Source organism: Bos mutus, chromosome 16 (assembly GCF_027580195.1).
Source record: "Bos mutus isolate GX-2022 chromosome 16, NWIPB_WYAK_1.1, whole genome shotgun sequence".
Taxonomy (NCBI): domain Eukaryota; kingdom Metazoa; phylum Chordata; class Mammalia; order Artiodactyla; family Bovidae; genus Bos; species Bos mutus.
In genome coordinates, this window is record NC_091632.1 from 73,404,593 (window position 1) to 73,412,509 (window position 7,917).

Sequence of the window (7,917 nt, forward strand, 5' to 3'; positions counted from 1 at the left end):
TAGTCAATCAATACTATGGGAGGAGAGGGGCCCGGAAGGAAGCAAGAAATTGGAAAGAGGGGTATTTTTCCCTAAATCTATTCAGAACCAAATCCACAACTCCAGCATCTCCCCAGGAAGACAGGGAACAGCAGTTTTAAGAGAATCTGGAGACAGCTCGGTTAGCAGGACCCCTGTCACCTCTGGAGAGCTCGGGTGTATAATATCAGGAAAGACCGGCAGGTGGGCAGGACAGGGCAGGGTAGAGGCACGTGGTGACCATATGTGAGGCAGCCCTTCCAGAAGTTCAGAAATAATTTGAAAATGTCTTACAGAAGCGGAGTGATATTCAGTAATTACAGCAGAAGGCAGTCAGGGTCTCTGTGATCAAGCTCACTGTTTATCCACACCATCTTTACGCCCAGCTTGGTAAAAGATGCATACAGATACATATCCTAACTCCAACCAGGGGCTGAGGTACCGGCTTCTTTGAAATGAGCTTTCCTCTAATACAGTCTGCTAGCCACAGCAAAGTCAGGTAGAACCACGGCATTTCTCTAAGCTGAATGAGGTACATTCACATTCTTTCCAGTCTCTCCCTGACTTCCTTTTCCCTCTCAGTGGGAGAGATGAGTGGGAAGTGGAATCTTGAGTTAGGAGTTTGGGATTAACATGTATACACTACTATATACAGAAAAATAGATAACTAATAAGGACCTACTGTATAGCACAGGAAACTCCATTCAATATTCTATAATAAACTTTTTGTAGGAAAAGAATCTGAGAAAGAATAGATATTTGTATATGCACAACTGAATCACTTTGCTGTATACTTGAAATTAACACAGTATTGTAAATAAACTGTACTCCATTATAAAATAAAAATCAAATTAAATTTTTAAAAGCTGAATCCAGATTCCCGCTGCTCTTTATAATTAGAATTGCACTGATCCTTACTGTGCAATAAGTAAGTCTTCCTCAGTGGCTCAGATGGTAAAGAATCTTCCTGTCAATGCAGGAGACCAGGTTTGATCCCTGGTTTGGGAAGATCCCCCGGGAAAGGGCATGGCAACCCACTCCAGAATTCTTGCCTGCAGAATTCCATGCACAGAGGAGCCTGGTGGGGTTGCCAAGAGTCAGACATGACTGAATGACTAACACTTTCACTTTCACTTCACTGTGTAGTGATACTATATCCTCATCCTGTTCTTACACTTCAACAAGATGAGATAAGCCTAGAGATGTTACTATTGAATAGCTCAGTATAATATGGGTTATAATAATGTTTGTAGTGCTTATGAATTCAATATGAAATAAAACATTTCCCCCCTGCAGTTTACATTCCATTTATTTTCAGGTTTGAAAATGGCTTCTATTTGGGGGTGCATGAACAGGTAATCCCAGGGATGCGGGAGCCTAGTGGGCTGCCATCTATGGGGTCGCACAGTTGGACATGACTGAAGCAACTTAGCAGTAGCAGCAGAAGAACAGGTAGAAGATGGTGAATGGATCCTAACACACACATAAAAGGAGGAAATATGTTTCCTTTTCATGTCTTAAAAAATATAATTATGTCTTGCAGTTTCAAACTGGATATAACATAACTAGTTGTTTTATTTGACAATGAACCTCTAAAAATATATATGAAAACAAAAAAATGCTTAGCTTTGTAACCTGAAAAGACCAAAAAAAATTTAGGATTATGTCTTGTATGTTAAGTAATTTTTTCATTCTGAAAAGTCACATAAAACAGAGTTTCTCAAACCTGGGGCTGGAAGCTGCTTCACGGAGGGAGGCCGTCCTGCGCGCTGGACCACGTGGACCACCACCCCTTGCCTCTGACCAACCATGACAGGCCTTTAGCCCCCAGCCCAGAGCCATGACAATGAAAAGTGTGTCTTGAGGTCGCTAAAGGTCCCCTGGGTGGCAAAATCACCCCTGGCTGAGAACCACTGACACAGAATCTACTACTTTACAACTACAATAGAGATAGAAATTCATTTTTACAACATATTTTTTAATACTTTCATTCTGAGCAACTGTTTTGAAATCATCAAGCAAGAGAACACAGCCAAGCTTTGCCAAAAGGATAAAGACATCATCTCTTCCCAAACCATCAAAGGACACCCTGCACCCTGTCATCTGATGAAGCACACCAATGATCCGTTATCTCTGTGTCATAGTCCTGCTCCTCACAGATGCCACAGTTGACTAATCTACTTCCTTCTTCAGAAATGCGACAGCCTAGAAACAGCAAGTGTCAGGCGATTTTTGTCCACTCAGTACGATTTATGTCTCACTAAGCTGGGCAACAGGCAGGAAGACCACAGAGTTGCATTGCAAAAGCCTGTTGGTTTTTCATCTGCTTACTGATAAGGGCTTGACTTTGAGCACACTTTGTCAGGGACATCTTTCAGAACAATTAGTTTTCACGTCTGGCATTTAAGAAGCTTTACGATAACGGCTTAGATTTCCACTGCACAGGGGAAAGACGGTGGTAAGACACTTTGAAATGACTGGATGATAAACAAACCCAGGCAATTTTTTTTTTCATATTTGTCTATTACCTTCTTGTTTGCTCTTTGATGAAAAGCTAAAGTTGTCCAGAGCTCTTGTGTACACCATTTCTAATGAGGAACATAATGAAAATATCTGCAGCAAAGCCTATTTTCAAGACTAGGCTAACGAGCCACTTATTTCAAGCAGTATTTGATTCAAGATCATACCAACAATGTCACTGAATTTGATTAGTTCTTAATGTATTATGTTGATGCTTGATTGTGGTTGAACTTTGATCCTGTTTTGCTGACATTGTATACTGTGTATCAAAGGCCTCAAGAAGGAGAAAGAAACACTGAGTAGTTTGATGTTTGAAAAAAATTCTGAGACACGGTTTCATTCAACAGATATTTTTAAACTTCCTCTACTTCTTATACTTTTTTCTAGACCTCCTGCACTTTAAAAGGAGTTTTCCAGACAAGGATATCCAGGTGGTGCCATGTCTAAATATACCAATGAAAAGAGGTAAAATCTTTGTTAAAATTTATTCCCATCCTTTTAGAGAGGAACCAACAAGAAAAGAGGGAACAGGTTCTTCATCTCATCCTTGGCAGGGCAGATGAGAAAACAGAAAAACAGAGGGAAGTGGAAACTTTCTGGTGTTAAGAAAACTCATCCAGATAATGACATGGACGCATTTCTCTGCATTTTGCAAAGAAAACTTCATTCTTTGAAAGTTTCCAGTTTTTTAATTTGAATTTCTTGGTGTAGGTAAAAAGATTTTTGAGAATTGTTTTTCCCTCTTTAATTAAAAAAAAATAATATTCAATAGCAACTATCTGAAGAAGGGGAGAAAAAAAAAGGAAAAAAAACAAGAGAAGCCACAAAGCCCCAGCTGCGCTTAGTTCCTGTTCACTCAGGCTGGCTCGTGACGTAGGTTTGCTGTATTTTGAATTCACATATTAGAAACATTCATTCAGAGAGGAAACTGGCTTTGGCATAATCAACAGAAGAAAATAGCATTCATAGAACTGTTATTCAAAAAGAAGCACAGAGCTGTACTTCTTGTTCTAATGAACCTTACTTGGTTTAGCTATAACAGGGAGGAAAAAGACTTGTACTTTATGGTGGGTAACTTCTGACCCTGATGCTGGGAAAGATTGAAGGCAGGAGGAGAAGGGGACAACAGAGGATGTGATGGTTGGATGGCATCACCGGCTCAATGGACATGAGTTTGAGCAAACTCTGGGAGATGGTAGAGGACAGGAAGCCTGGCATGCTGCAGTCCATGGGGTCACAGAGAGTCAGACACGACTTAAGCCACTGAACAACAACCACTTCTGACATGAAAATTTGAACAGAAGTTTCATAAATAATTATTGGAATATGAGAAAGAATCAGACCTTGCAGTTTGGGTAGCTGAGAGTTTGGGGTCTCAACTGCTCAAAACAGGGGAGCTAGAAGAGAAAGGCATGCCTTGCTTTGGGGACTTTGCAGGGCCCAGAATTAAGTTATCTTGTTTCCTCCAACCACAGTTCTGGGCTGCACTTTAAAAGCAACTCTGTTTGTAGCATCAGTGCCACAGCTGAGGTCCCCAGGCTACAAGTCCTGTCCTCAGGCCGGCCCCTCACTAGGCCCTGTCCTGTTTCCGTGTAGGGTCTGTAAGACCCTCCCTGGACTGAAGCTGCTTTGAAGTGACACCTCATCTCTCCACACTGAATCTAATTGAGTGCAGTGAAGAATAATTCACTTATTAAAGACATTCATGCCAACCTTTCACACTAGAAGCCTACATCTCAGAACTATGGTTTCCAGCTGCCATGGTTTCATGGCATTAGGCTGCTGTATGCCATATACCACTGTTCTGTTCATAATATTTAGACAGTGCCATAGTAACACATAAAATACGACCTCCAGAGGTCTGCATTCCTCCCGCTCTGTGTCAAGTATTAGAGAAATTCCTGAGGAAGGGAGCCATACTACAGAGCATCTGAACTGTTCCCTTTATGGTAGCGATTGCAGAAACCTAGAGCAGAAACACGTCCTAGGATTCTATATTCAGTTCTAGAAATGTCCCCGTGTACTTGGAGTTTTCTGGTTTTATTTAGAAGGCATCAAGAAATTCTCTCATTTAATTCTATAAAGAGCTACTAAAATCTCACCACTTTATAGTTAATCTTCTTTCTCTTTCCACAGTAGGAAAAACAGATTATCATCTTTTATTATCTAAGCGTTTTGTATAAAAGTATTAGTGGAGGTGGGCTTCCCTGGTGGCTCAGTGGTGAAGGAACCACCTGCCAGTGCAGGAGAAGCATGAGACACAGGTTCGATCCATGGGTCAGGAAGATCCCCTGGAGTAGGAAATGACAACCCACTCCAGTATTCTTGCCAGGAAAATTTCAGGGACAGAGGAGCCTGGCAGGCCCCTGCTGGGGGGTCGTAAAGGGGTGGCAAAGAGTCGGACACGACTGAGTGCCTGAACACACAGGTATTAGTGGAGATGACAGAGATGCAAATATCTAAGACCTGGTTCTCTTTCCATATGCTTCTTGAAATTTGGAAGTAAATTTCTCATTTTGGCTTGCTTTTTGCCCAGAAAACAAATATTTACTTTGCATTAAAATAGGTTTTCTACAGTGTCAGCACAGAGATTTTCTTTTCTTTTCAGCAGCTTAAAATGAGAAACATTTCTTTTCTCAGAGTTTCTCCAGAAGTAGCTCAGCTGGTGGTTCTGGCCCAGGGTCTCTCATGAGATTTTTTGTGGTCAAGCTGTTTGCCGGGGCAGCGCTCATTGGTTTTCATATTCTTGGCTTTGTTATATAATGTTCAACAGATTCTCTCTCCTCTCTTTTTAAGTTTAAATTCTCTGTACCCTTTGTCATTAAGGTATCATCAACATCCCTCTGACTGGAGTATTTTGCCTTCACCTGATTTCCTCGGAAAGCAAAACCACTGGTGGAAATAATTCCCGTATTGTCTTGATCAGGAAAGAGCTCCGAGTGAGGTCTGGTTGTCAGGCTAGGGCCCGAGGCCACTCAAAGCCCCCAGGCTGCTCACAGTTGGGCAGACCCAGCTATGATGGAACACGACACTCAGTTCTGGTATTTTCTAGGAGAGGGGGCACAAAAGTGCACACGAATCCCTCAGGCCTCTTGTTACAATGCAGATTTGAATTCCTTGGTTCTGGGATGAGCCCTAGCTCCTGCATCCAGCACAGAGATTTTTAAGTAAATACCATTAACTACCTCCCCTGTCACCCCCATCACTGTGAGCACTCCCCTCATCTCCTCCTCTTCTCCATCAACCTTGTGGGGCAGGTCACTATTTCCTATCTGCATTTTGTTCCAAATATCTTCCTCAATATTATTCTCTATTTGCAAAGGCACTGCTTATATCCAGATTATGTTTCCTCTCACAGGGTTAGCAAAGTAGCCTATGACTTCACTTAGTTTCAAATGTTTCCTGTAGTATTTTACAGAACACACAGTATTTTACATATTCATCACATCTGACCCTGAAAACAACTCATGGTAGGCCAGGCAAACATTATCCAACTTGGAAATAAGGAAACAGGCTCAGGAAGAGTGAACTACTTTCTCAAGGTCATGAAGCTACTAAGTTGCCGAGCTGAAACTTCAGGTGTAAGTCCCAGTTCCCCAAACTGAATCTGCCTTCTTAAAGCCAGATAACTGTGCATGAACTACATGCCAAGTCACTTCGGTGGTGTCTGACTCTTTGTGACCCCATGGACTATAACCCGCCAGGCTCCTCTGTCCATGGGATTCTCCAGGCAAAGTACTAGAATGGGTTGCCATACCCTCCTCCAGGAGATCTTCCTGATCCAGGGATCGATTTCACATTTCTTGTATCTCCTACATTGGCAGGTGGGTTCCTTACCACAACTGAATCTGCCTTCTTAAGGCTAAATAACAGTATCACCACAACAAAACCCACTAACGCTTTCACATCTTGAAGACATATGGCAATTGAGAACTGGAAATGGGGTACAGATTATTAAATTTAACAGCCCTAACTCTATACCTGGTAGCTCCAGGAACTCATGGACTCTAGAATGTGTCCAACATTACAGAACTAACTATAGATTCAAATCTACAGTTACTACAGTCATCTGTAGTTATCTATACAACTGACAGTAGGCTCGAATCTACTGACTTCTGCTGCACTTTTCCATCTCACTCCCTTAAAGACCCCTGGTGCGGTGAGCTTTCCATGACATGTGCGGATAACCCAGCCAAAGTTAGTTTCTGCCAGTCTCAGAGACGTGTCTCTGCCGTGGATGGGTTTTGTCTCCCGCTCTGCAACAACATTTGTATCACCTCTGGATGGAACCCCCACCACTACAGAACCTGCAGACATGCCCCTGCATTCTTTCCAAATCCAAGCCTTAATCAGGTTCTCACGCCCACACACAAGCCCTCTCTGATGTCCCAGGCCCTCAGGAAACCTTTCCTCACTAGTCCTCAGACATCTGCAGCTTCTGCTAGGCAGTCTCGTACTTGGCACCTTCTCGAGGACCCATCCTGGGTCCTATATGTCCTCACGGTGCCATCCCAGTCATGTCAACCTTTCCCCCAACATTCAGGGTTCTCCTTGCCAAGGACTATTGATACATGAAAGGCTACTTCTCCCTGGAACATCCTTCCACATATTAAACCATCTTGAAAATTCCCATTTAGCCTTTCCTTGTCAGTTAAGACACTGCTTCTCTTGTGAAGTCCCTGCTGATGTTTCCAGATGATGCAGGAGAGACCTCTTCAGGGTTCTCAGCACATTCTGGACGATGCCCCGTTGGATCAACTGTGGGATCACACTGCCAGTGTCTGCATGTCTGTTTCCCACCGAAGACTCCTCATCACGGACACAGTCATCTGCTTCTCCTCTGCACTGAGTACATGGCCCAGCACAACCAGAGCTTAAGATGTGATAAATGAATCAAAAAATGATTTGCATGTGCCCATAAAAATGACGACATTTTGTGTTCTATTAAGCCTAAGAAGTAAAAGTGCTTTGTCACTCAGTCGTGTCTGACTCTTTGTGATCCCCATGGACTGTAGCCCTCCAGGCTCCTCTGTCAGTGGGGATTCTCCAGACAAGAATACTGGAGTGGGTTGCATGCCCTCCTCCAGGGTATCTTCCCAATCCAGGGATCGAACCCAGGTCTCCGGCATCGCAGGTGGAGCCTTTACCATCTGACCCACCAGGGAAGCCCTAAGAAGTAAATACAATTAGAAGTTTAGAGAGGAAATACTCATCGGGAAGCAGGTCTTGGGTATCACAGGCCCGGGCCTAATTCCTCCAGCAACTACAAAGCCAGGCTAAAGAAAGACCAAGAAGCATCCTGTGATGTTGGTTGTAGTTGTGATACTACTGTTCTTTCGGGAGTCAGAGCTCCTTCTTACAGGCAAGCTCTCACCTCCA

General features: G+C 43.1%; 1 long non-coding RNA gene across 1 annotated transcript; it reads left to right on the forward strand.

The window, feature by feature from the left end:
- The first annotated feature begins 2,312 nt into the window (after positions 1-2,312).
- LOC138991210 (uncharacterized) lies at positions 2,313-7,499 on the forward strand. Its single transcript, XR_011467168.1, has 3 exons — positions 2,313-2,476; positions 2,926-3,003; positions 7,234-7,499. It is a non-coding gene; the product is annotated as an uncharacterized lncRNA (long non-coding RNA).
- The last annotated feature ends 418 nt before the right edge of the window (positions 7,500-7,917 follow it).